Below are 14,872 nucleotides of genomic sequence, written 5' to 3' on the forward strand. Positions count from 1 at the left end.
AACCCAAACAATATGACACCCAACTGACAAGACCATAACACATCCCCAACCCAAACAATATGACACCCAACTGACAAGACCATAACACATCCCCAACCCAAACAATATGACACCCAACTGACAAGACCATAACACATCCCCAACCCAAACAATATGACACCCAACTGACAAGACCATAACACATCCCCAACCCAAACAATATGACACCCAACTGACAAGACCATAACACATCCCCAACCCAAACAATATGACACCCAACTGACAAGACCATAACACATCCCCAACCCAAACAATATGACACCCAACTGACAAGACCATAACACATCCCCAACCCAAACAATATGACACCCAACTGACAAGACCATAACACATCCCCAACCCAAACAATATGACACCCAACTGACAAGACCATAACACATCCCCAACCCAAACAATATGACACCCAACTGACAAGACCATAACACATCCCCAACCCAAACAATATGACACCCAACTGACAAGACCATAACACACAGGGCATCCCAAACAATGTGCCATATTGACTGATTGACTGACATACTAAAATACACCACACCACAAGCCAACCAGCCCAGTTCAACCCAACAGCATACCGACGCCCCCCAGAAGCAATAACCCATCACTTGACACACTGAACTACTAAAAGACACGGTGACCCCGAATAACACATCACCATAAAATATGCATATGCAGTCATCAGTCAAGCAGTAGCCCATGAAGACAAAAACCACACAGTCCTGTGTATGTCAAGAGACAATACTTTGTGTCTATAGATGTCAACTGCTTGTTGAACTCTGCTAATAGTAAAAAGGCAGTGTCATTTATACTACAGTCCAAACTTTATCGACACATCGGCAACGGACAGCCATCCACCCAGGGGACAGGACATTGTATCTGTAGGAGTTAGAATCAGAACGTTAATCTGACTCCAAAATCCGTAGATAATGTACATGCAAATCAGACTAAACTGAGCAAGACAAACAAGGAAGTGAGATGTCCTCTGTCCATCCTATCAGAATGAAGTATTTACGTCTCCTATTGGATGGAGCCTGCATGGAATAATGTAAATGTGATGTGCCACAGGGTGGATGACTGTTTATGGTTGATCCCTCAACGTGATATGTCCGCATGTATTTTATGTCAGACATAGGGTCATCTCATGTTATACTTTAGGATAAAGTAAATCTCATCTTGATTCAATATCATAAAAATTAAAGATTATGATCTTGGGGCGATAGGGAAATAGAAATCTCAGGATATATCTAATCAGCTGATTAGGTATGGAGGTCTACCACTGGAACAGACGTCAATTGTTAGATTCCCTGTTAGATACTGCTGCACTGTCGGAACTAGAAGCACAAGCATTTCGCTACACTTGCAATAACATCTGCTAGCCATGTGTATGTGACCAATAAAATTGGATTTGATTTAGATTTGATTTGAATTGAATGTCTATTCCACGTTGGTTCAACGTAATTTCATTGAAATGACGTGGAAACAATGTTGATTCAACTAGTGTGTACCCAGTGGGCTGCCTGGTCACATGATGCATCATGACATTATCTTGTTTTATGTTAGAAAAAGCCTACTTGGTAGTACTGCAGTACTGTCTGTAATCCACATACTTGCCACAACGATAAGCAATTGTTTGATTCTTCGACTCACATAAGGAAGGAACACCACAGATATATCATATAAATCAAGTGCTATTTGCATGTGAAAATGTCATGAGATACTTTTGCTACCCCGTAACGTTTACAATTTTGCCGGTGGCCTAGTCTTTGATTGGGTGAGCACATCTTACAGAGTGTGACTTTAATGGGAAAAACTCAGCAGCGATGTGAACTCATGTAAAAACAGCTGATCCCCTCTGTGTTAAACCACTATTAACCAAGCTTAACTCTGGCAGACACACAATCTCCACTCTATTATCACACTCTCATCACACCCTAAAGAGGATTTTCTGATTCTGACGACTCAGTCCGCCACGCTAGTAAGACGTTAAACATGATCAGATCACTGAGGAGACTGGGAGAGAGAGAGGTCTGGGTCATGTCTGAACCCTTATCCTCCACCCCGTCCCTGCTCGGCTCACTACCCAGGAACCACAGCAGAGCAGACTGAGCATCAGCGGTGGCCTGGTTCCGTTACAGGATGCCTTTGGTACATAAGTCCATCTAAACAGCTGAGCCACACCTCCCCGTTCTGTCGTACTACCTCTAACCTCTACAGTACTCATATGCCATTATCTGAGACCATTGACTCAGTAAGTCTCTATCGAGGGTAAATAATCCGACTCTGACGTGAACCACACACCGATGTGTGGTTCACGTCAGACTAGGATGGATGCCTGCCCAGATGTACATACCTCTAGGGGTGAAAGGTAGCCTAGTGGTTAGAGCGTTGGACAAGTAACCGAAAGGTTGCAGGATCAAATCCCCGAGCTGACAAGGTAAAAAAATTATGTGGTTCTGCCCCTGAACAAGGCAGTTAATCCACTGTTCCTAGGCCGTCATTGAAAATAAGAATTTGTTCTTAACTGACTTGCCTAGTTAAATAAAGGTAAAATAAATTAAAAATTAAAAAATACCTCAACTACCTCGTAACCCTGCACTTTGACCTGGTACTGCTACTCCCTGTATATACTCTAGCTTCATTTGTGTGTTTTATTTATCTTGTGTTATTCTTTTCTTATTTGAACTCTGCATCGTTGGGAAGGCTTGTAAGTAAGCATTTCACTGTACAATCTACACTTGTGTATTACACTTGTGTATCACAGGTGTATTTGGCACCTGTGACAAATCAAATTTGATTTCAATGAGATCAGGCCATATCAGTTCATCCGGAACAGAGTCCTCCTCTCTCACAGGCACTGGCTCATGTAGCGTCTTTGTCAGGATGATTACCAGACTGCAAAGTCAAGGCTGTGTGATGATTAACTTTAAGATGAGTGTGTGAGGGGCCAGGGGGATCTATTTTCTGCTATGTGTGCATATCGCACAGAAGATACTGCAAATGCAGAACCAGCTGAAGTTGCAACAGACCAGGAAATAGGTGTGCTGTTGCACTGTATGGACAAATTTGACTGTGTTAAACAAAACCCGAGCCTCAACACGAAATCAAGCTATCAACTGACGCACAACAAGACCTTGAGTTAAATTGGGGTTGCACTCAACGAGACATCTAAAACGCTGAATCAGACACAGCCATTTTACTCCCGTATTAGTCTAAAATGTAAATAGCTGATTTGGTTTTGGTTGCTAAGATTACCCCCGTATATAGCTCTTGACAAGCCATTAAGGGTACATCTATCAGTGTGTTGGATGAGCGGAGAGGCTCTGGACAGGGCAGCCCAATAGGAAACAAAAGGTAAACCGGTATTTGCTTGTTTCCCTGTACCTCACGGATCTGTCACCTAACTAGAACACATAGCATAGATGCCATAGAACAAAAGGAAGTTAAGATAAGTGGGACAAGGTTGCCATGACGTCCACAGCCCGTCAACCAGAGGGCCTCATTAATTTGGATGGTAAAGGCATTCCCCTCTGAATTAGTATCGACTATGAAATAGTTTTTTTTGTTATTCTAAAGGGAGAAAAATCCATTGTTTTTGTCTGGCCACTGTTTTGAACATCTTCAATTGCCATTACAGCAATTTATACTGAACAAAAATATAAACGCAACATGCAACAGTTTCAAAGATTTTACTGAGTTACAGTTGAAATTGAAATGAATACATTAGGCCCTAATCTATGGATTTCACATGACTGGGCATTGGTGCATCCATGGGTGGGCCTTGGATGGCATAGGGCCACCCACTTGGCAGCCAGGCTCACCCACAGTCAATCAGAATGACTTTTTCCCCACAAAGGGCTTTATTACGGACAGAAATACTCCTCAGCACCCCCCAGACGATCCCGCAGGTTAAAATGACGAATGTTGAGGTCAAATGACGAATGTTGAGGTCCTGAGCTGGCGTAGTTACACATGGTCTGCGATTGTGAGGCCGGTTGGACCTACTGCCAAATTCTCCAAAACAAATTTGGAGGCAGCAAAATGAACATTACATTTACACTTCAGTTATTTTGCAGATGCTCTTATTCAGAGCAGCTTACATGAGCAATTAGGGTTAAGTGTGTTGTCTTGGCTGTGTGCTTAGGGTCATTGTCCTGTTTGAAGGTGAACCTTCACCCCAGTCTGATGTTCTGAGCGCTCTGGAGAAGGTTTTCATCAACAATCTCTGTAATTTGCTCTGTTCATCTTTCCCTCGATCCTGACTAGTCTCCCAGTCCCTGCTGCTGAAAAACATCCCCACAGCATAAGGCTGCCACCACCATGCTTCACTGTAGGGATGGTGCCAGGTTTCCTCCAGATGTGACGCTTGGCATTCAGGCCAAAAAGTTCAATCTTGGTTTCATCAGACCAGAGAATCTTGTTTCTCATGGTCTGAGAGTCTTTAGGTGCCTTTTGCAAACTCCAAACGGGCTCTCATGTGCCTTTTACTGAGGAGTGGCTTCCGTCTGGCCACTCTACCATAAAGGCCTGATTGGTGGAGTGCTGCAGAGACGGTTGTCCTTCTGGAAGGTTCTCCCATCTCCACAGAAGAACTCTAGAGCTCTGTCAGAGTGACCATCAGATTCTTGGTCACCTCCCTGACCAAGGCCTTTCTCCCCCGATTGATCAGTTTGGCCGGGCGGCCAGCTATAGGAAGAGTCTTGTTGGTTCCAAACTTCTTCCATTTAAGAATGATGGAGGCCACTGTGTTATTGGGGACCTTCAATGCTGCAGACATTTTTGGCACCCTTCCCCAGATCTGTGCCTCGACACAATCCTGTCTTGGCACTCTACAGACAATTCCTTCGACCTCATGGCTTGGTTTTTTCTCTGACATGCACTGTCACCTGTGGGACCTTATATAGACAGGTGTGTGCCTTTCCAAATCATGTCCAATCAATTGAATTTACAACAGGTGGTCGCCAATCAAGTTGTAGAAACATCTCAAGGATGATCGATGGAAACAGGATGCACCTGAGCTCAATTTCAAGTCTCATAGCAAAGGGTCTGAATTCTTATGTAAATAAGGTATGTCTGTTTTTAATTTTTAATACATTTGTAAAAATTCCTAAAAAATCAGTTTTCACTTTGTCATTATGGGGTATTGTGTGTGGATATATATTTTTTTAATCCATTTTAGAATAAGGCTGTAACGTAACAAAATTTGGAAAAAGTCAATGGGTCTGAATACTTTCCGAATGCACTGTATATAGGACTAACCTACCATGTTGCTTTGAGCCAGGTAATTACATTCTGTTAGATTCGATTTGATCTGCCTCAAAACCTATGTACTCGTACAAAACATGGCCACATTCAAAGGTACCCCCCACCAACACACAGAGACTGCATCCTAGATGGCACCCTATTCTCTACGTATTGCACTACATTTGACCAGAGCACTATGGGCCCTGGTTAAAGGTAGTGCACTACATAGGGAATAGGGTGTCATTTGGCTTTACCTGTGAGCATTAACAGCGTTAGCATTAGGCTAGTATCATCTGTCTAGGGCTCCCAAGTGATGCAGCGGTCTAAGGCACTGCATCTCAGTGCTAGAGGCGTCAGTACAGACCCTGGTTCGATTCTAGGCTGTATCACAACTGGCCGTGATTGGGAGTCCCATAGGGCAGCGCACAATTGGCCCAGCGTCGTCCGGGTTAGGGTTTGGCCAGGGTAGGCCGCCATTGTAAATAAGAATTTGTTCTTAACTGACTTGCCTAGTTAAATAAAGGTTAAATATAAATAAATATTGCCAACCCTTAAGCCTCCACATAGATACTGTTCAAATGTACAGAACTTTCCCTTACAAAATATTTATCAACCCCTACAAAAATGTTCATTAATTATAATCCACATAGAAATTCCCATCTCCTGTTGCTGCAGGAATATTTTCTGGTGTAGCAAACTGTCTTAAATTAAGATAATGCATTATCATCACGAAAACATATAGTGTCTTTAGCTAGCTTTTTACCAGGGGACCAACATGACCTTAACGCTTAAGAGTGCATTCCTGGCTGTGATGTCATGTGATAATCTGCTGCTGAGCTGTGTGTGTGTGTGTGTGTGTGTGTGTGTGTGTGTGTGTGTGTGTGTGTGTGTGTGTGTGTGTGTGTGTGTGTGTGTGTGTGTGTGTGTGTGTGTGTGTGTGTGTGAGCCAGTGCACGTGTGCATGTACTGGATGTTGTTCACACAGAGCTTTCAGGCATTTGGAGCCTTACATAAAACAATCTACAGTGAGTGTACAAAATCTTTTTCCATGATATAGGCTGACCAGGTAAAAGCTATGATCCCTTATTGATGTCACTTGTTAAATCTACTTCAGTCAGTGTAGATGAAGGGGAGGAGACAGGTTAAATAAGGATTTTTAAGCCTTGAGACAATTGAGACATGGATTGCGTATGTGTGCAATTCAGAGGGTGAATGGGCAAGACAAAAGATTTAAGTGCCTATGAACAGGGTATGGTAGTAGGTGCCAAGCACACCGATTTGAGTGTGTCAAGAACTGAAACACGGCTGGGGTTTTCAGCCTCAACAGTTTCCTGTGTGTATCAAGAATGGTCCACCACCCAAAGGACATCTAGCCAACGGCAGGCCAGTGGTTGAAAACAGGTCATTGATGAAAGAGGACAAAGGAGGCTGACAGTCCAGTACAACGTTGGTGCCCAAAGACCCATAAAAGAATGCACAACTCGTCACACGACTGGGGTGTGGCAGCCGACGTCCTTACAGAGTAACACTTATTTAATCAAAAACCAAGAAACTACGGTTGCAGTGGGCTAAGGACGAAAAACACTGGAGAATTGGAAAAACATTGACTGGTCTGATGCGTTCCGGTTCCTGCTCTTTCACGCTGATGGGAAGACTAGGGCATGGAGAACCACATGAGTACATGCATCCATCATGCCGCGTGTCAACATTACAGGCTGGTGGTGTGATGGAGTGGGGTGTGTTTTCATGACACACATTGGGCCCCTTGATAAAAGTGGAGCAACGTTTGAATGCCACAGGATATCTGAACATCATTGTCAATCAGGTGTATCTCTTCATGGCAGCAGCGTATCCATCTGTGAATAGATTTTTTCAGCAGGATAATGCCCCATGCCACAAGGCTAGGATTGTCCAGGAATGGTTCCACGAACATGACAGTGAATTCAGCTTACTGCAGTGGCCTGCCCAGTCACCAGATCTCAATCCAATTGAGCATCTGTGGGAGGAGATGGAACGACCTATTCCGAGTGGATATCCACTACCAGCCCACTTGACACGGCTTTGGGAAGCATTGGAGTCAATATGGGCCAGCATCCCAGTGGAACGCTTTCTAACAGCATCCTACGCCCTGACGAATTGAGGCTGTTCTGAGGGCAAAAGTGGGTGCAACTCAATATTAGGAAGTTGTTCCTAACGTTTTTTTGCACACAGTATATATAACCCATGCTGTTAGCATCAGGAATCAGCAGAATACCATTACAGCTGGAGTTTAACAGCCAGCTATGCATTCCCATCTGTATCACCATCAGTTACCCTCATCTAGTCTATATACCATACATACAGCCCACAGCACATTGTTGCAGTCATTCCCCTTTTAATGACATGTCTCAATCAGATATCATTAACTTTGCAATAGAGGCCTGATCCTGGTGGATAGAATAAAGAACTCTTGAATTCTCTCAATCACGCAACTCTGACTTAAGCATAAATCATGTCAATAGTATATTTGAGAGAAATCGAGTCACGCATGCAGACTTCAATATCTCATGGATTCAGCCCTATATGACAGAACAAGCTAATAATATATATATTTAAAAAACTCCCAATTGTCTAGGTAGAGAAAATGGTGTTTTTGCCATGCATACCATAGCCTGAGTATATGGTTGCCAAGTTACAAACCGCTTGTTCCTGTGCAGAGGAAGTGCTGTAGTCTGTAGAAGGTACATAGCTCTGAGTCTTCACAGCCCAACAACTGAGAGATAAAAGTGTATTTTGTGGCTCTTTGTGGAACAGAGGTAGAGTGTTTGTGCATTCCATTCTTCTGCTCTGAAATGGGGCCATGAACAAGGCTCATTTAAGAGTACAAATTGAAGAAAATAGTCGTATACTTTTAAGATCTGTGATGTGAAAAGATAGAAACAATCAACACACACACACACAACATCACAATCATACAAAGAACAGCTATCTGAGAACACCATCACCCAGCCCTCAGAGACACATTGTTCTCCAGACAGACAGAGAGAGAGAGAGTTTACCTAATCATTTAGAGACAGTTGGACATGTGGAGAATATGTAAACACACTCTGACTGCTGCAGAGTCTGACTGTATCTCTGTCCTAAATGGCATCCTATTCCCTGTTTAGTGCGCTACTTTTGATCAGGGCCCATAAGGCTCAGGTCAAATATAGTGCACTATGTATGGAATAGGGTGCCATTTGGGACGCGTCCTGTGTGTATGTAGGAGTCTGAGAGGTAGCATTGAGAAAATGCAGTGCTTGACAAAAATACCAGACACATATCATGTTTTAATAAGATGCTGTTGATAAATTCAGACTGCATGGTGGACTAAATGTGTACAAAGAGACCAGTGATTTGACTATGTGTTTTAGTTCTAATACATTTTCTGTTTATGACCCTCGCAGGCATTCTTTTCAAATGACAGAGCTCTTCCTGTGCCCCACTTGCCCCCTTATTAAGGGATGGGTGTCACGTTTCTGACCTTATTTCCTTTGTTTTGTCTTTATTTAGTTGGTCAGGGCGTGAGTTGGGGTGGGCAGTCTATGTTTGTATTTCTATGTTTTCTATTTCTCTGTTTGGCCTGATATGGTTCTCAATCAGAGGCAGGTGTTTTGTGTTGTCTCTGATTGGGAACCATATTTAGGTAGCCTGTTTTGTGTTGGGTTTTGTGGGTGGTTGTCTTCAGTCTTCGTGTGTCTGCACCAGACAGAACTGTTTCGGTTTTTCACATTTGTTGTTTTTTGTATTTTGAGTGTTCACTTTTATTAAACAAGATGAACAATTACCACGCTGCATATTGGTCCTCCGATCCTTCTAACTTCTCCTCCTCAGACGAGGAGGAAGACGACAGCCGTTACAATTGGATTGTGTTTGTGTGTGTGTGTGTGTGTGTGTGTGTGTTTACACGCGCATTTGTGTGAGAATGTGTGTGTGCAAGTGTGTGCTCTAATGTGTGTGACTGCAGAACTTTTGCTATCCCTATATCATTTATTTACAATGGGTTAAATTCATGTTCAAAAGAGGAAAGAGTGATTTGAGGCTCAAAAGACACCAACAGTCAGCCATCTTCCATCTTCTTCTTCTTCTCAGATTCTGAGACATGCAGTTCTTAGCAACTACTCCAAATAGCAGTTCCCTTCTGTCACTCTTCTTCCTGAGCCATCAGTCGTCATGTTTGTTTGTGACTCAGGAAGTCACTGCTATGTCAGAGCAAGGCAAGGCAGGCAGCTGACCCCAACGAGCCATACACACACCATACACCAAGCCATACACACACCATACACCAAGCCATACACACACCATACACCAAGCCATACACACACCATACACCAAGCCATACACACACCATACACCAAGCCCTACACACACCATACACCAAGCCATACACACACCATAAACCAAGCCATACACACACCATACACCGAGCCATACACACACCATAAACCAAGCCATACACACACCATACACCAAGCCATACACACATAATACACCGAGCCATAACACCATACACCGAGCCATACACACACCATACACCGAGCCATACACACACTATACACTGAGCCATAACACCATACACCAAGCAATAAACCCACCATACACCGAGCCATACACACTTCAGACTAGGGGAGAAGAAGGGGTACACACAGCCTCGTCACATCAGACCAGAGGAGAAGGGGTACACACAGCCTCGTCACATCAGACCAGAGGAGAAGGGGTACACACAGCCTCGTGACATCAGACCAGAGGAGAAGGGGTACACACAGCCTCGTCACATCAGACCAGAGGAGAAGAGGTAGACACAGACTCGTCACATCAGACCAGAGGAGAAGGGGTACACACAGCCTCGTTACTTCAGAGGAGCGGTACACATAGCCTCGTCACATCAGACCAGAGGAGAAGAGGTACACATAGCCTCGTCACATTAGACCAGAGGAGAAGGGGTACACACAGCCTCGTCACTTCAGACCAGAGCAGAAGGGGTACACACAGCCTCATAACATCAGACCAGGGGAGGAGAAGGGGTACACACAGCCTCGTCACTTTAGACCAGAGGAGAAGGGGTACACACAGCCTCGTCACTTCAGACCAGAGGAGAAGGGGTACACACAGCCTCGTCACATCCATAGAAACCCTTCACCCTCCTTCAACGGATGTTAGTTCTCATCCCCCCCTTTTCCACAGACCAGAGGAGGAAGAGAAACAAGTCCTTCATGACATCACCAGGGAGTGTTTTTTACAACATAACTACAGGACTGCCTCCCAAATGGCACCCTATCCCTACATAGTGTACTACTTTTGAGTAGGACACATATAGGACAATAGTCGAAAGTAGTGCACTATGTAGGGAATAGGGTACCATTTGGGCCGTAGCCCAGGAGAGGGATGGTGTCATATCAATGCTTAGAAGAAGAAAACACACTGGCGTGCTAGTTGATTTGATTTGTTTAGTATGAGTCACAGCCAGTGATCAAGTTTCTTTAAAATGGTCTAAAAGTCTGTTACTAAAACATCAAACTGAAAAATGCACTTTGATTTAATTTGATGCTTAGTTTACACAATCCCTTATGCTTCCTTGCTAGCTGGTTGTAAGGATAGATTAGTGAACAGTGCTAAGAAAACACATGCACACACGCACACACACACACAAGCAAAGACAAGCAGTGTCCCAGGAAATGACTCCAGCAGGTCAGTACGTGAGGAAAAGTCATCTCAGATTTCAACACACCACCAGCTTATTGCAATACATTCTTTGCAAATTATGCTACATTTTTACAGCAACTGAGGGAGGAGGACTGTACTCTTGTTTCTGTGATATCAGTGACATCACTGCCACTAACGGTTGCTGTGGATGTACTGCATTGTTGAGTAGATGAGGGGGCAATGAGTTTATAGACACACTCACTGTTTCAGGGAAACAAACACCTCTCAATATCTACGGTGCCCATATTAGGACAGCCTCAACACCGTAAATACCAGTGTAGTACAAGGAGCTGTCGATGTCTCATCTAGTGACAGAGAGGTTCTTTATGCATCCAGTCCTACACCAAAGAGTATGTCATCAGGAGTTAAGCAGGTTAAACCTATAGGTAGAGATGCAAATTTGCCTTGAAAGCTTCAGATATCCCTATCAGTTTCAGCACGTTCAGCAGCATGGAATAAACAATGAAGTAAGGTATATGGTCGTGACTTATTTCCTTCTTGTCCTGTTATAGGATAACATACTGAGAGACAGAGCTCTATCCACTTCCTTCTCTTCACCTAGAGGACAAGACAGACCAACAGTGGCACCGCAGCAGGTAGCCGTCCGGTTGCCTCTGACCACAGAACATTGGCCGTCATTTTCTATTCATTTCCAGATGATTCTACATGTTGAACCGCTACCGTTTGTCGACAGACAGCAGGCGTCTACTGCGCATGACCAACATTCATTATGGTGTGTTTTATGAGCACAGCAGATACACACAGGTGAGGAACAATGTGTGAGGTGACTAGAGATCATCAACCCCCCATTTACAAAATTACAATTACACTCTCCAATATTACCAGACTGCCTGCCTATGGACTGAAGGGCACTTTAATATAATAATCACTTAAAGCCTAGTGGATGAAACTCGGCTACTCTTAATGGGGATTGTATAATCGTGCCCTTGCCTGGCCACAGGGATAATCCCATCTCAGTGCAGAAGCCCATGTCTGCATCCCAAATGGAACCCCACAGGGCTCTGGTTAAAAGTAGTAGTGCACTATATAGGGAATAGGGTGTTATTTGAGTCGCATGCCATGTTTCCGTAGCACAAAGCCAGCTTTGAAACAGGTCTGTGGGGCTGCAGGGTTACGGCACATGGCCTTGCCTGGCCCACTTGGAACTCATCCCTGGTCCTCCAGGGAATAAAAACACCTGTGTGTGTGTGTCTGTGTGTGTGTAAATAAACCTGCCCCACTGCCACACACACTGCCACACACACACACACATACACACACACACACACACATACAGTACATATAACCACATTAATGCACATACACATATAGTACCGGTCAAAAGTTTGGACACACTTACTCATTCAAGGGTTTTTGTTTATTTTTTACAATTTTCTACATTGTAGAATAATAGTGAAGACATCACAACTATGAAATAACACATATGGAATCATGTGGTAACCAAAAAAGTGTTAAACAAATCAACATATATTTTATATTTGAGATTCTTCAAAGTAGCCACCCTTTGATTGATGACAGCTTTGCACACTCTTGGCATTCTCTCAACCAGCTTCATGAGGTAGTCACCTGGAATGCATTTCAATGAACAGTTGTGCCTTGTTAAAAGTTAATTTGTGAAAATTCTTTCCTTCTTAATGCTTTTTAGCCAATCAGTTGTGTTGGGACAAGGTAGGAGTGGCATACAGAAGATAGCCCTATTTATTTTGTAAAAGACCAAGTCCATATTATGGCAAGAACAACTTAAATAAGCAAAGAGAAACGACAGTCCTTCATTACTTGAAGACATGAAGGTCAGTCAATCCGGAACATTTCAAGAACTTTGAAAGTTTCTTCAAGTGCAGCCACAAAAACCATCAAGCGCTATGATGAAACTGGCTCTCATGAGGAGCGCCACAGGAAAGGAAGACCCAGAGTTACCTCTGCTGCAGAGGATACGTTCATTAGAATGAACTGCACCTCAGATTGCAGCCCAAATAAATGCTTCATTTAACAGACACATCTCAACATCAACTGTTCAGAGGAGACTGCGAGAATCAGGCCTTTGTGGTCAAATTGCTGCAAAGAAGCCACTACTAAAGGACACCAATAAGAAGAGACTTGCTTGGGCCAAGAAACGCGAGCAATGGACATTAGACCGGTGGAAATCTGTCCTTTGGTCTGATGAGTACGATTTTGCGATTTTTGGTTCCAACCGCCGTATCTTTGTGAGACGCATAATAGATCTCCACATGTGTGGTTCCCACCGTGAAGCATGGAGGAGGAGGTGTGATGATGTGGGGGTGCATTGCTGGTGACACTGTTGGTGGTTTATTTAGAATTCAAGGCACACTTAACCAGCATGGCTACCACAGCATTCTGCAGTGGTACACCATCCCATCTGGTTTGCGCTTAGTGGGACAATCATTTATTTTTCAACAGGACAATGATCCAAAACACACCTCCAGGCTGTGTACGGGCTATTTGACCAAGGAGAGTGATGGAGTGCTGTATCATATGACCTGGCCTCCACAATCACCCAACCTCAACCCAATTGAGATGGTTTGGGATGAGTTGGACCGCGGAGTGAATGAAAATATTTTTTGGTTACTATATGACTCCAGATGTGTTATTTCATAGTTTTGATGTCTTCAGTACTATTCTACAATGTAGAAAATAGTAAAAATAAAGAAAAACCCTTGAATGAGTAGGAATGTCCAAACCTTTGACTGGTACTGTACACACACACACACACACACACACACACACACACACACACACACACACACACACACACACACACTGGTTATTTCATGCAGTGTTAGATTAGATTGTGAGAGATACTTGTAAATAGCAAATCTCCTCGACTCTCAATTGAATCTCCAAATATATAGTTGTATGATTACAGTATCAATTCATTCACTATAAAACCTTTAACACAATTTAATTACAAAGTGTAGTTCATGACATCCATTATGAGAAATATTTACTTCTTCTGGTTTTCCAAGAACTTGGTTTTCCAAGAACTTGGTCTTCCAAGAACTTGTTTACAGTACGAAAAGCAGCCCTGAATGAGATCGCTTGTCAAGGTCACCATGACAACTTCCATTTAGCAGAGAAAACTATGTGAAAAACCAAAAAGAGCTTGCATCCTAAATGGCACCCTATTCCCTACGGATCCTGGTCAAAAGTAGTGCACTATATAGGGAATAGGGGGCCATTTGGGATGCATACTATGTGAAGAAAGTGTTTTGAAGCAAAGTGAATGTTTCCTGGTAGGTATGAAGAGAGGTCAGTACCTGTCTGTGTCCCAAATGGCACCATATTCACTATGTAGTGCACTACTTCTGACCAGGGCCCGTAAGGAATCCCATAGGGCTCTGGTCAGTGTTCTATATAAGGGAAAGGATGCCATTTGGTACACACACCCCTGTCCACATGGCAGCGGTGTGCTTTCTCCTTGGATACCTCCCTGGATACCTCCCTGGATACCACCACTACACTGCCCTATCTGTTCCCTGGCCTAGTCTCTGTTACCGGGGCAATGCTCAACACACTTAAAAATTATACCTGACCGACAAGGACCTTTTGGTTAAAGAGTGGGAGACTGATAGAGAACTGGGTGGGGTGGTTGAGGTTCTCTCTCTCTCTGGTGATGTTTTATAGTCTTTGATAGAGGTAAACAAGCTATTCAGCATAATAACAAATGGATAAACACCTTATAACATTTTTCATGACTTTTCATTCAAAGACACACATTTTCCCTGCTGAACCACACCACATACTGATGGAATTGGAAACAATGAACTACCTGTTTGCTCCCAATATGCTTAAAAGCCGTTACGGGGAGTCAAACATAAACGCTGAGAGGAATTGG

The sequence above is a fragment of the Salvelinus namaycush genome, chromosome 29 (assembly GCF_016432855.1).
Source record: "Salvelinus namaycush isolate Seneca chromosome 29, SaNama_1.0, whole genome shotgun sequence".
Lineage (NCBI taxonomy): Eukaryota > Metazoa > Chordata > Actinopteri > Salmoniformes > Salmonidae > Salvelinus > Salvelinus namaycush.